The sequence below is a fragment of the Notamacropus eugenii genome, chromosome 3 (genome assembly GCF_028372415.1).
Source record: "Notamacropus eugenii isolate mMacEug1 chromosome 3, mMacEug1.pri_v2, whole genome shotgun sequence".
NCBI lineage: Eukaryota > Metazoa > Chordata > Mammalia > Diprotodontia > Macropodidae > Notamacropus > Notamacropus eugenii.
The window spans coordinates 171,553,296-171,566,855 of record NC_092874.1 but is presented as its reverse complement, the minus strand read 5'-3'; the positions used below and the strand labels follow the sequence as shown (position 1 = coordinate 171,566,855).

General features: G+C 38.7%; 1 long non-coding RNA gene across 1 annotated transcript in view; it reads left to right on the top strand.

Moving 5' to 3' along the window:
- Positions 1-10,029, top strand: part of LOC140533532 (uncharacterized) — a 360,271-nt gene extending 350,242 nt beyond the window's left edge. Inside the window, exon 4 of the long non-coding RNA XR_011976956.1 lies at positions 9,898-10,029. This is a non-coding gene — a long non-coding RNA (uncharacterized lncRNA). The remainder of the gene's footprint in view (positions 1-9,897) is intronic.
- The last annotated feature ends 3,531 nt before the right edge of the window (positions 10,030-13,560 follow it).

Here is a 13,560-nt window from a genome sequence, read left to right as displayed (position 1 = left end):
TTTTAACATTATAATAATTTGGGCAATTTTCACTTTCTCATTTCATTTGGGTGTGTGTGTGTGTGTGTGTGTGTGTGTGTGTGTGTAAGTGCACACACAGCATAATAGAGTGAAGTAGAGGATAGGTACAGAATGGTAAATAAAAATCTAAACTTTTATCTATGCTTTTTTTTTCTCCTTTAATGAAACAGAAGCTTTAAGAAAGGGCAGAATAGGTCACAACAAGCATGCTTTTCATGAAGTCATCTCCTTGTAAGTGTAAGACACACCAGGAGGGGGAAAAATGTGAAGATTGTGGAAAGCAGAAGTCAGTGATTCTGTAATGAATTTATTTTGAGCTTTATGAAAAGCATTCTTTGTTCCTGCAGAAAGGGAGTACTTTGTAGTTTGAGTCAGTTATTTTATCTTAACCCTTAATCTGCCAAGGTCTTTCTGTTACCTTTCTCTGATTCAAGGCTTTGAGTACTGTGACCTTCAATGGAGGACCCTGGTTGGATTGGGTTGGGTTGGGTTGGGTTCTTGGTGGAGTTTTTTGTTTTGGTTTTTTTTTTGGTAAAATGAACATCCAGGAGGACATGCATTTGTCGATTTGAGACAACATAACAGCGCTGGCTAAAACCTTAATCTTTGCTTGTCTGTTTCAAAAGCAATTTCTGTCTGAACAGATGTGGGATGTGGTCCTAATGTTTTGAGTAGTAAAAGAGAATTTGGCAGGTGAACTGCCAAAATTGTGCCATCGTTGAGTTCTACCACTACATTTGAAACCTAGATTAGAAAATTACTTCACATAAGCAGCGCTGCAATTTAGAAGGGTGGAGAAGATTTTAAAAGAGGAATGAAAATCATAGCTGAAGCAGGGCCAGAAAAGGATTAGTGTTGCTATAAGAGTGGAGGATGAGACAAGATTCCTGGGGTCTTGCTCTTCAAAGGGCCTTCTGACAGTCTGGCAGGAATAATCCAGGAATCTCAGCTATTGACTCTGAAGGAGTGGGTGGAAATGTGAGGGCTTGTTTCAAATATGTACTATTAGAGACAAACTTTGAATAAGGCATCGAATCACCCCATCTCCTTCACTTTATGAACTGAACTGTTCTGGACAGTTTTAGTAGATGAAGGGGAATGAGTAAAGCAATATCAATTTATACTTTAGTCATTTTTTTTATGTTGCTTACTTTGTAATTAAGCATTGTTGGCATTTAATGTTAGACTACTTGGGTTAATAACCTTCCTCTGGGATATTGAAGTATTTAGCCCTATTGTCCACATAATCAAGGGGCAGCTAGGTGGTGCAGTGGATAGAGCACCAGTGCAGGAGTCAGGAGGACCTGAGTTCAAATCTCACCTCAGACACTTGATACGCACTAGCTGTGTGACCTTGGGCAAGTCACTTAACCCCAATTGCCTCATCCTGGGTCATCTCCAGTCATCCTGATGAATATCTGGTCACTGGATTCAGATGGCTCTGGAGGAGAAGTGAGGCTGGTGACCTGCACAGCCCTCCCTCGCTCAAAACAAAGTCAAGTGCAAGTCATGTTACCATTTCTCTGATGGCATGGTCTTCTTCAGCAATGAAGAACGAACACACACACCACATAATCAAAGACACATTGATTTGCAAAATGACACCATGGGATTTACATTCAGTCAAAAAGGACAGATCAAGAGAGTTAGCAAATGAAAGCCCAAAAGTTAGCAGGTTATCGCTAACTAAAAGCTGAGGGGTTAACAGGTCTGAACTAAATCCATTTTAAAGTATCTGATGTGTTCAGCCTGTACTACACAGAAACACAAGATTAACATGACTTCAGTGGCCTTCCTCAGAAAGGTCACTGATACCTGTGGTTTTGGAAGGCAAGAGAACAATGAAGCCTCAGGGATTTAAGAAGAGGGAGAAATGCCTTTCAGCCTGCTCCACACAAATCCATTATCCCTCAATAATTATTTTATTCCTTTTTTTGAATTTTTATAACATAGGGGAAAAAAGGGATGAAAATAAAAAGATTAGAACCCCAGATTTTTCCATGGAGAAGCAATAATTACGCTATTTATTTTAAATGTTTCATGTGCTTTCATGTTCACATGTCTGTTCTAGGGCCTTTCCACCCTGGTAGAATCTGCCTGAGAATATGTTCTACTAGGCTTCATACTCACAGGGTCCCTGTGCCTTTATAAAGTACCATAGCTATCAGTTAGTCAACAAGCATTAATTAAGTGCCTACTATATGCTAGGCCCTAGGGATATAATGAAAGGTAAACAGAGCTTTAATAGGATAAAAAGGAACTGTCTTTAAGGAGCTCATAGTCTAATGGGAGAGACAATGTGCAGACAACCACAAGCTTGGTATGGACAGGATAAATTGGAAATAATCAATAGAGGGAAGGCATTCCAGTTAAGAGGGGTTGTAAAAGACTTCCTTCAGAAGGTGGGATTTTAGCTGGGATTTGAAGGAAGTCGAGAGGTGGCAATGAGGAAGGAAAACATTCAAGGCATGGTACACAACCAGTGAAAATGCCTACAATGAAAATGTGGAGTGTCTTGTTCACATGATAGCACAAAGTCCAGGGTCATTGGATGGCAGAAGACATAGAGAGGAGGATGCTCACTGGCAGGTCCTCTCCCCATTGTAATTTGACCAGTCTCCTTCCCCCATCACATAGACAAACCTGAGAAGAAAACCCAGAATAAATGAAAGGGAAAAAAAGAAAAAGAAAAGTGGAATGAAGTGAAGGCTTTGGGAGAAGCCCCTAATAGATACAAGGCTGGAAGGGACCTTGAAGACCCTCTAGTTCAACTACCCTAGTGTGACAGCTGACACTTATTGGTTTGTCCAAGGTCACACAGTTCGTAAGCATCCTGCTTGTCTTCAGCTTTATAATTCAATTCAACATAAAGGCTTCATTACCTGCAAAGCATTGTGTTAGATGCCAAGCGTTCAAAGATGGTACAGTCTGTCTTTTCCATTAAATTGTTGTTCAAACCTCACCTTCTACATGAGGCCTTTTTTAAGTCCCCCCACATACTAGTGCCCCTTTCCAAACTTCCTTGTATTTAATTACTCTTTATTTATTACCTCTATATTTATTCTGTATATACTTAAGTGTATGTGTTGTCTTCCCCATTCTCATTCTTTCTATTTGAATCTCCAGGGCCTAGCACATAGTAGGCACTTAATTCATGTTTGCTGATTGATTGATTAATGAAAAAAATCACACAGTCCCTGGCTCAGAAGAACTTACATTCTGTTAGAGGCAATATTACATTTGCACATTTAAGTCAAAATTGTAACCTGTCTGAGCTTGGTATTAGTCTATGATCGGTCTTAGAGGTTTTGTCTGCAACCCAGAGAGATTGACCAGTTTGCCTAGATACAGAATCAGGAAGACTGCAGCTTAAAAACTGCCACAGATATCTAGTAGCCGTGTGACATTGGGAAAATAATGTACCCTCTTTCAGTCTCAGTTTGTGCATCTGTAAAATGGGAAAAATAGCACCTGCTTCACAAGGCTGTTGATCAAATGAAATAAATCTTAAAGAGCTATATTATTATGGCTATACTTTTGAAAAACTATATATTATATAAATATATTTATGTGTTATGTAAAGAACTTAGTATTCTTATCATCATCTCAGTGCTAAATGTGGATTTTGAATCCAGGTCTTTCTGGCTTCTGACTTAGCTTTCTCTCCGTTATACATGGTCCCATAGGCACACAAATATAAGGTACCTATCCAAGGCAGAATGTGATGGGGAAATGGGATCTACCTGGATAAGTACTCTAAGGATCTTCTAGAAAGGGAAGAAAACACTTTCATCTGAGATGAAGTTTGGGACACTGGGAAGTCAAACTGAACTGAGCCTTAAAGTAAATAAAGTTTCTGACAGGATGAGGAGAGAGAGAGAGAGAGTACAATACTAGAGACTGGCCTGTGCCCAGGTATGGGAGGAGGAAACTGAATACTGAATTCAGTCCATTTGGCTCTCCATACACTGCCAACCCTATGATAAAGAGTAATGTGAAACAAGGCTCCAAAGACAAGCTGCAACCAGATTGTGGAGGATTTTAAATGTCAGGCAGGAGTTGGGTATTTTATCCTAGAGGCAATAGTGAGCCAGTAATGATCTTGGGGTGGGGGTGGGGGAGATCTTTGAAAATGGATTTCAAGACTGTAGAACTGACATAATGGTGGTACCATTAAGATGAAGGACAGTTTGGAGGAAGGAAATATTTAGGGCAAGTTCATAAGTGCAGTTTAGGACATTATGAGTTTGAGGGTTGCTGATGGGGTGCCTAGATGGAGTAGAGATTGTAGGGTTTGGTCATCTCTAGACCAACCATCACGCGCACGCACGCATGCACGCACGCATGCACACACACACACACACACACACACACACTCTTTTTTTTTAACAGATGAGGAAACCAAGGCTAAGGAAGACTGTGACTTTCCCAAGGTCACACAAGTCATACTCTCAGAGGCAGCATTTGAACCCAGGTTATCTAACTTCAGGGCCAGTGTTCTTTACACTGGATTATGCAGCTGGTGGCACAGTGGAGGGAGTGTTGGGCATGTAGCCAGGAAGTCCTGAGTTCAAATCACATCTTAGACTCCTTCTAGCTATGTAACCTTGGGCAAGTCATGTAGCCTCTACTTGGCTAAACTATAAAATGCAAATAATAAAAGCACCTCCCTTGCAGGGCTGTAAGGGTCAATTGAGATAATATTTGCAAAAGTGCTTAGTGCATGCCTAATGCATAGTAGGTGCTATATTAATTACTTCCTCTTCTCCCTTCATAAAGAGTAGAAGGGGAAAAAAAGGGGTTAGGTTTCTGGGTTACAAGAGAGGAAAGAGCCAAAGAGCAATGAGGGATAAGGAAGTAGGAAGAGAGGCTAGGAAGAAAAGTGACCTAGAAGACAAAGAAAGTGAGAGGACCCAGGAGGAGCAAGGGTGGTTTTGGGGAACCGAGAAGTCTTCCTATTTGGCAACTAATGGGTCCTCAGTGACCTTTCAGAGAAAAGCTTCCATAGAGTAAATCAGTAGTGAAGATACAGAGGTAGAGTGTAGACTGATCTTTACTGATCTTTAAACTGAGTTTAGCCATGATAGGGGAAAAAAATAATAGCTAAGTCGATGGTAGGGTCAAGCAAAGGATTGTTTTGTTTTGTTTTGTTTTAAGGATAAAGGAAACATGAGCTTGCTGATAGGGAGCAGGAAACACAGCAATAAATAGTAGGATGGTGAAGATGAACAGAAAAGAAAATGATCCCTGGGTCAAGTTCCCAAAGGAGACATGAAGTGATGGAACCAAGCTGCAAGGGTATGCTGGTAAATATTTAACAACCCACTCTCTGGGGAGAAATATCTACCAACACGCATTGAACTTTAATCTTCATTATTACCATTTTCTCCATCACTTCCTTCAGTTTACAATCGACAAAAGAATCAATCAAATTCTAATTTGTAGCATTTGGCTATTTCCAAGGTATAAATATTCACACTGAAAATTTAACAATCGCTCACCAGTAGGACCTGGATTCTGCACATCCCTGGACCAAGGACATAGTGGAAGGCTAGTAATGGGCCATAGTGATATCTATAAAGAATTGGCATGTCTGGATCATACAGTCACTTACGTGACTTGATTGATTTTTTTCAGGGTTTTCGCTGTTGTTTGCATATGTAAAATTTTTTCTTCTCATTCCTACTACCAAACTGCTAGTCCTTGTTCTGTCTCACAAACTACTAAACATTTAATTTGCTTACATTTTATTTTGCACATTAGGAAGGATTTCATTTTTGTGAAGTCACATCATTTCTTAGTTCTGATATTGTTTCATCCATTATATTTATATCCCTACTGGTTGGCATAGTACCTAGTACACAGTAGGTGTTAAATAATAAATGTTTGTTAATTGATTTATTAATTATCACCACTCAAGATATTAGAAATGGATGTCATGACCTATTCTCTCTTTTTCATTGACTTACATAACGTAGTTTTCTTTTAGCTCCAGTGAAAGCAGCAGAGCAGAATGCATAGAGAATTCAGCTTGAAGCCAGGAAAAAGTAAACTCTAGTTCTGACTCTGACAGGCACTGGCTATGAACTCTGGGCAAATCTCTTAACCCCTCAGTGCTTCAGGCTACTCACTAAGACTCAAAATCTTAAAGCAGATGTTGATTTGCATCGGTCCAAGTTGCTCCTTATGACCCAAAACTATAGGGGAAGTTCTATTGAGGCCCTAGAACTATTATCTAAAAACTTAGATAACTGTTTGCAGTGTTAACATTTTATGTTACAGACAAATTAATAGGTATTATAGTTGATAGGTAAACATTACTTTTATTTGCAGTCAAGTAAGTGGTGTAGTGGCTAGAGCTCTGGGCCTGGAGTCAGGAAGATCTGAGTTTAAATCCACCGCTGACACTTAGAAAAAGATTTGGGGCAAGTCATTTCACTTGTTTGCTTTAGTCTCCTCGATTGGGAGGGTATAATAATAGCACCTGCCTTGAAGAGAATTGTGAGGATTGAGTGGCATGATATTTGTAAAGGGCTTAGCACAGTGCCAGTCACATAGTAGGTGCTTTATAAATGTTAGCAGTTGTTATTGTCAGCCTCCAAGTCACCTTTTTACTAAACTTAAGGTATCCATTTAAATCTAGTCTAAGTTTGTTCTTTCCTCAGCGTAGCTGTGAAACACTCAACCTGGGCAAAAGTCAGACAATATTCTGGTTGGCTAGGGCAGCCCTCATGCACAGAAAGGCATTTACGTTGTTTTATTAACTAGAAACTTGGCAATTGTCCTTGGCTTTTGCCTAAAAGCCTGGTCTCTTCAATAATTCATGTTAGGAGTCCTAGTTTAACATACAAATGCCCAAGTTGTCTGCAACCTGGCGGTTAAACAAATGTGATCGTGAGGTCATTATATTTCAGTTCTCATTTCCTGGACTATGTTATGGAAACAGCTTGAATGATGCATTTTTTTTTCTCCATTCAGCCATTCATTTGGCCTTCTTGGTATTACCATTGAGCTCAGACAAAAACTGAAAATTAAAAACCAAAACAATTTGCCTCTTAGGGAATTTTGTTTCTTGTGGCACCTTCGGACTTAAAGACTATTAGGCATATATATATATATATATATATATACGTGTATATATATATATATATATATATATATATACGTGTATATATATATATACGTATATATATATACCTGTGCATATATATATATATAACATGTGCATATGTATATATGTGCATACTTGATGTGCACATGAGTGTGTGTGCCTGTATGTTTATGTTTCAATAATAATGCATACTAAAATTGACCTGACTTTTTTCAATGGCATGCAATGCAGCTTGATTGGGCTGTGGTTTTCCTCTCTTTTGCTTCCTCACTTTTAAAATATGCCTGGCCAAGATTAGAAATTTTTCTCCTTCACCCCACCCCTACCCTGATTTCTTTGCCCTCTCCCTGTTTTTCCTATTTTATTTAGGAAAAGAAACCAGCATTCAAAGAAGAAGTGCAAGAAGTTGAGCAGACCAAAGCCCCATGTTTAAAAGCATTCCTTCCAGACAATTAAGAGGGTCTTAGCACTGGTGGAAAATCTAGCACACATGCAGGCTCTCAGATAATGTAGAAGTATATTTGATCTCTTTAGATATACTTCAACCGTTTTTTGTGACTGTCTCTTCAGGCACTCTTTAGAGATTTTTAAGATTATGAAGTGTCCCATAATAGCAACTCTTAACTCGGTGAATAGGCACTGAAACACATACCTTTGTTCCTAAGGCTTTTTATTGTATCAGGTGTTGTGAGCCAAACCTAAAAGCACTTGAAATTCCATTAAAACTACATTCATTTATTTAGAAAAAAAATGTCATCTTTGGAAGTTTGTCGCTATCGATGTTGTTAAAGTGAGGAGACACATTTATGTAATTTAAGATTAATGGTTAACTGTTAAGGTACAGATTTCACATAATAAGGGCTGATGCTTGGCTCAAGAACAAAAATACTCTAAAATCCATCCTCAATGTTAACTACACATAGTGTATAATTGAAATCTAATATAAAAATGTCCCAAATTTCAAAAGAAACTTATTAATGCGGTCAATACTAAAAATGAATGTATTAAGGCCACCCCAAAAGAAGTAAAAGGGAAATAGTTTAGCATTTAGTAAACATATTCATGTTCAGTCATTTTATATCTTCTGTTTGAGGATGTTGTATATGGTAACACTGCCTTGTTCAGGAGAATTTTAAAATAGACCTACAGAATCAGGGTGTTTGATCTTATATATATATAATGTGTGTGTGTTTTTTTAATGTATAAAAAAATTGAGTTGTCTTTTTTAATGTTCATCATGGTAACAGTGCAATGTGCTTTGAAAGATAGGAAAAACTATTTTCCATTAAAAGGGCCTCCAACAAGTACTTGAGTTTTTTAGCTTAATATACCTGCCAACTCTAAACTTTGGACAGATCGACAGTATCAGAAAAATTGCATTTAGAATAGTAGAATGGAGCTTCAATGAGCCATTTCCCTTTCTTAAAAGAAGTGGCATTGTCCACTGGGCAAGATTAAAGGGCTGGTAAATAGGGAAGAGAGAGAATGCAAGGAGAGACAGAAGAGGAGTCTTTTATCAGCAAGTAACAGAATAGGGTACAACTAAGTTTAAGGCAAGACTTGCCAAAAGATAAGCTTATTTGGACAGTGGAATCCCTAGAGAAAAACTGAAGCTTATCAGAAAGAGAGACAGGGAGGAGAAAAGGGAATAAAGAAAATTGTTGTATTTATTCCTTAGGCTCTGTATATATACACAATTATACAAATACACACACCTACATGTATACATATAGACATATGCACACTTACACATATATTTGGTACATACCATGATTTTATAAGTGTAAGGAACTCTCAGATTTGAAACTCCCACCCTTGCAGTACAGCAATTCATCTGTAATTTAGAGAATTGCCTATTGAGTTTGAGAGGTTAAGTGATTTGCCACACTACCAGTATGTGGCAGAATCAGGAATTGAACTCAGGTCTTCTTGACTCCAAGGCTGTTCATTAAACCTTGCTGCTTCTCGTGTGTGTGTGTGTGTGTGTGTGTGTGTGTGTGTGTGTGTGTGTGTATTAAGCAAGGATTTAATCATAAATTTTTATTGACTAATTATGTAATTCCATATTAGCAATAGCAATTTATACAGACACTATTCTCTCCTTTCTGGTCATCTGACTAAAATATATCCTAATCTGAAATAATTTAAAGTTCAACTCTGCCTCCTTTCTATATATTTTGCTCAACAGGTAGAGTAGTAGGTAGAATGCCAGGCCTGAAGTCAGGAAGACATCCTCCTGAGTTCAAATCAGACTTCAGACACTTAGCAGCTGTGTGACTCTGGGCTAGTCACTTAACCCTGTTTGCCTCTGCTTCCTCATCTGTAAAGTGAGCTGGAAAAGGAAGACCCCAGATGGGGTCACAAAGAGTTGGACACAACAAAAAAGGACTGAACAACAACAAACCACAGTTCCTGAGGCTCTAGATAGATGAACTAATATGTTATTAAATGTCTTGTTCCTTCATTGACCAATATGATGAGCTCCAGCTATTAGCTTCTGGAAGTCCTTCATGAATCTTATGTAACCAGATTACTGATTACTTGAGGGCTCTATAATGCTGTATAGACTACTATTTTACAGCTACCTAATCTGGCTAAGTCAAAGTTCTCCCTTATTTCCCAACCCCAGGTTCTCTGGATTTATATACAGCTGGCTAAACTGGGGACAGGAACATTGTTGGCAAGGTCTGGGGTTTGGGTTTGGATTTTTTGTTTATTTGTTTTCTTTTTGTGAGAATGAATATTTTGCTTTAAAACCTGAACAGTGAGAAAGATTTTCAGAAGATCCAGACATAAAAGAAGAGAAACTTCCAACCTTACAGCTGGTGATTTGGGTGTATCATCCAACGGGCAGCCCTTAATTTTCCGATAGGTGTGTAACTGAACTCTTTTAACAGGTAGGGAGAACATTTTCGGCAAAACTGCTTGTTGTAATACAGAAATTTACTTAGTAATGGTTTACAGATGTGCTTTTTTTTTGGCAGAGAAACTTATGTTCTTAGAAAATTGCTTCCCTAAAAAAAAAAAAAATTCTCTGTGGGGTAAGGTCAGAATATGTAACAACAAAACAACTTGATTTAAAGGGGGCAACTTTATCACAATGCAAGAGGCAGATGACATTATCCAATGGTATTTGTACTTTATGAAGTAAAAGAAAATGCTGCAATAAATATGGCTACACAGAGAGTAGGAAGGGAGTGTCTATTTCTTAACCTAAGTTACTTTGGGCAAAACTTAACCTTTAGATTTCATTTTTTTCAAACATTTATAGATGTTTTCAGAACTGTAATTGACTTGGCCAAGTGTTAGGTCAGAGGGGAATAAATGGTAGGCTTTGTTTTGAACTAAGGTAAAGTTTTGTGTTATTTTGTTCTTGTAGTTTTAAGAAAGTATAAAATGTACCTGTGAAGGTGAATGAATAATCTTGAGTGATGGGGATATGACTGGCCCAGTAGGAAATACATTCTTTATATTAAAAAAAACCAAAAACTTGCTAGAGATCACAGCAGCATGTTCAAGAGAAGAGGAACTGAGGGGAGCAAAATTTGTTCAATAAGCAAAATTTGTTCAGTCGTTTCAGTCCTATCTGACTCTCCGTGTCCCCATTTGGGGTTTTCTTGGCAAAGATACTGGAATGGTTTTGCCAGTTCCTTCTCCAGCTCATTTTACAGGTTAAGTGACTTGCCCAGAGTCACACAGCTGCTAAATAACTTGAACTCAGGAAGATGAGTTTTTCTTTCTGACTCCAGGCCCTGCATTCTACCTGCTGCATCACCCTTGGACTGATATACATATATACGTATTGACCAAAACTGTGTTTTCATTGATTCAGGGAATATAAGGGAATCGATTCCTCCGATTCTTCCTTCTACATTCTCCACCTCCTTAACCCGGCCCTTCCCCACACTGTAGACAGCAGATTGGCAACTACTCAGCAATATATAGTCTTAGAGAGCTGCCATGTCAGAGGCAGCATAAAGTTACACTATTTGTAATCAAGTAAATTTTTATTCCTTCACATAGAAGAAGAAGGCTTAGAATCATACATTTGGCACTGAGAGGAGTGTTAGAGACCATCTGGTCCATTCCCCTCCTTTGACAGATAAGAAAACTCAGAAAGCTGAAGTTACTTGCCCAAGGCCGCAACCCTATCCAGGCCAGATGGGTGATTTGAACCCAGGGCCTTTGACTCTAGATCTAGCACTGTTTGAACAATACCATATTACCTCAAACGAGTACGTAACACTTGTTTGTGAACTCAGCAGGATCTTTAAAAGAGTTTTCTCCCTTTGACTGTAGTTTGCAACATTATTTAAAATGCTGTGTTAAAGTGTGAATCTGTTTCAAATCTTTGGCTAAAAACCTCCTCCTGCCTCCTCTCACCCTTTGCTCCCAAACTCCTGTTCCAAGTGTTCATTCTTGACCTCTCTTCCTTCCAGACATTGCTACGTTTCCGTGGTACTGTATGCAACGCTGTTGAGGGTGATGTAATTGTAGTTGCAAAAGCCATTTCATGACAATTTTTCATTTTTCTCTTCTTAACTTTCTGAAGGGAAAAAATATCTTATCAGTTATCTAAGTGCTCAGAATCCTTCAGAGGGACACGCTAAGTATTATTATCACACACATTCTGTGAAGAATTTGGGGATTCAGAATGTTATATAAATGTTTGCATATAATTATTTTGTAGACCGAAAGCCACAGTGGGCAAAAATATAACCAAGGAGTAAGTAACATGAAGCCCACCGGAGGAAACTGTGTGTGTGCATGTGTGTGTGTGTGTGTACACGTGTGTGTGTGTGTGTGTGTAAGGCATTACACTTCTGAAGGCAGTCATTCCCAGTCATTAAGTGGGTCTTCCCTGAAATCCTACTCACCTGCCTCATAGAAGAAGAGAAGGGAGCCTTGGTACTCGCAGGCTATGACAGCTCTGTCTATGGTCTGGCAGTCCCTACAAAGCTATTGTAGCTTCAAATAAGGAACCTGACATGTGCTATGCATCTGCCTGCCAAGGCCCAACCTAGACATATCTGGAAAAGCTCACCTCCAAAAAGTTAACCAGATCCGTTTGTGTTGTTGTTACTGCCTGGGCCATTTTTGTTTTGTTTTGTTTTGGCCACAACAACCTATGGATACTGTCTATGAAAGTCTACATTAGTGAATACTAATAAATAATAATGATAACAACGACAGCTAGTGTTTATATAGTGTTGACTATGTGCCAGGCACTGTGCTAAGTATTGAGCAATTATTATCTCACTTGATCCTCCTGACATCTCTGCAAGGTAGGTGTCATGTAGATGCCTCAATGAATCAATGGAATACCCACAGAGAAGTCACTTCCTAACACTGAAAGATAGTTTGGTGTGTATATGTATAGCAATAGAGAAACACACCCATACACACACACACACACACACACACACACACACACACACACACACACACACACACACACACACACACACACACACTCTCACTTTCCCCTGGCCGGTGAGGCGAAGGAAGGTAAACAAAAAAAAAAGAGCAATACAATGGAAGAAATCTTAGATCTAGAATAAGACATCCCAGGTTTAAGCTCTGGTCCTAGCGCTTAACTGACTATAGGCACGTTACCTCCTGACCCTGACCCTCAATTACCTCATCTTTTAAATAAGGATAATAATAGTGTTTGTGCGAACTCATTGGGCTGTTATGAAGAAAGTATCCTGTAAAGTTTAAAGAGAGAATTAAAGATATATTTTAAGATTAGAATTCCACAACAAGTTTAGAAGGAATGATGAGTCATAGAGAAGTGGTTTTCAAGATCAGGAGACTCCTACCTATCATGGAATCTCTTTAGAGGATTGCTCTGAAGTGACAGACAAGTCTATTTCTGGTACAACAGTATAAATGTCAATCATCTGGGAATAGGAAGGATGGATTAAATGACTCCTCACTAAAGGTGGGTCATTCAGCTCCAGAAATCTGTTGGGGGCCTTCAGCAAAACAGAAGGATGAAGAGAAAAAGTGATCATTTGATGAAGTCTTAATTGCCTGATAGACTAGGGAAGGGAAATATTAAAATCTCAAGAGGCAGAACCTATTAAAAAATAAGAAACACACACTCACAGACCCTTTTCCAAGACTAGGTAAAGTTGGAAAGAAAAAAAAAACATAGTGGTGGAATGGAAGGACCCCTGGATTTGGAGACAGAAGACCTGGCTTCGAGTTCTGCTTCTAGCACTTATTAGCTATGAGCAAATTACCTCCTGTCCCAGAGTCTCAGTTTCCCTATTTATAAAATAGGGAAAATGACATTCATATGATCCCATCGGACTGCTGTGAGGAACATGTCCTGTAAAGTTTAATGTGCTATCTAAATGTTAGTTATCGCTAGTCTTAATTTGACATCTCTGACAAATAAGACTATTATTGAAGGGTTGGCT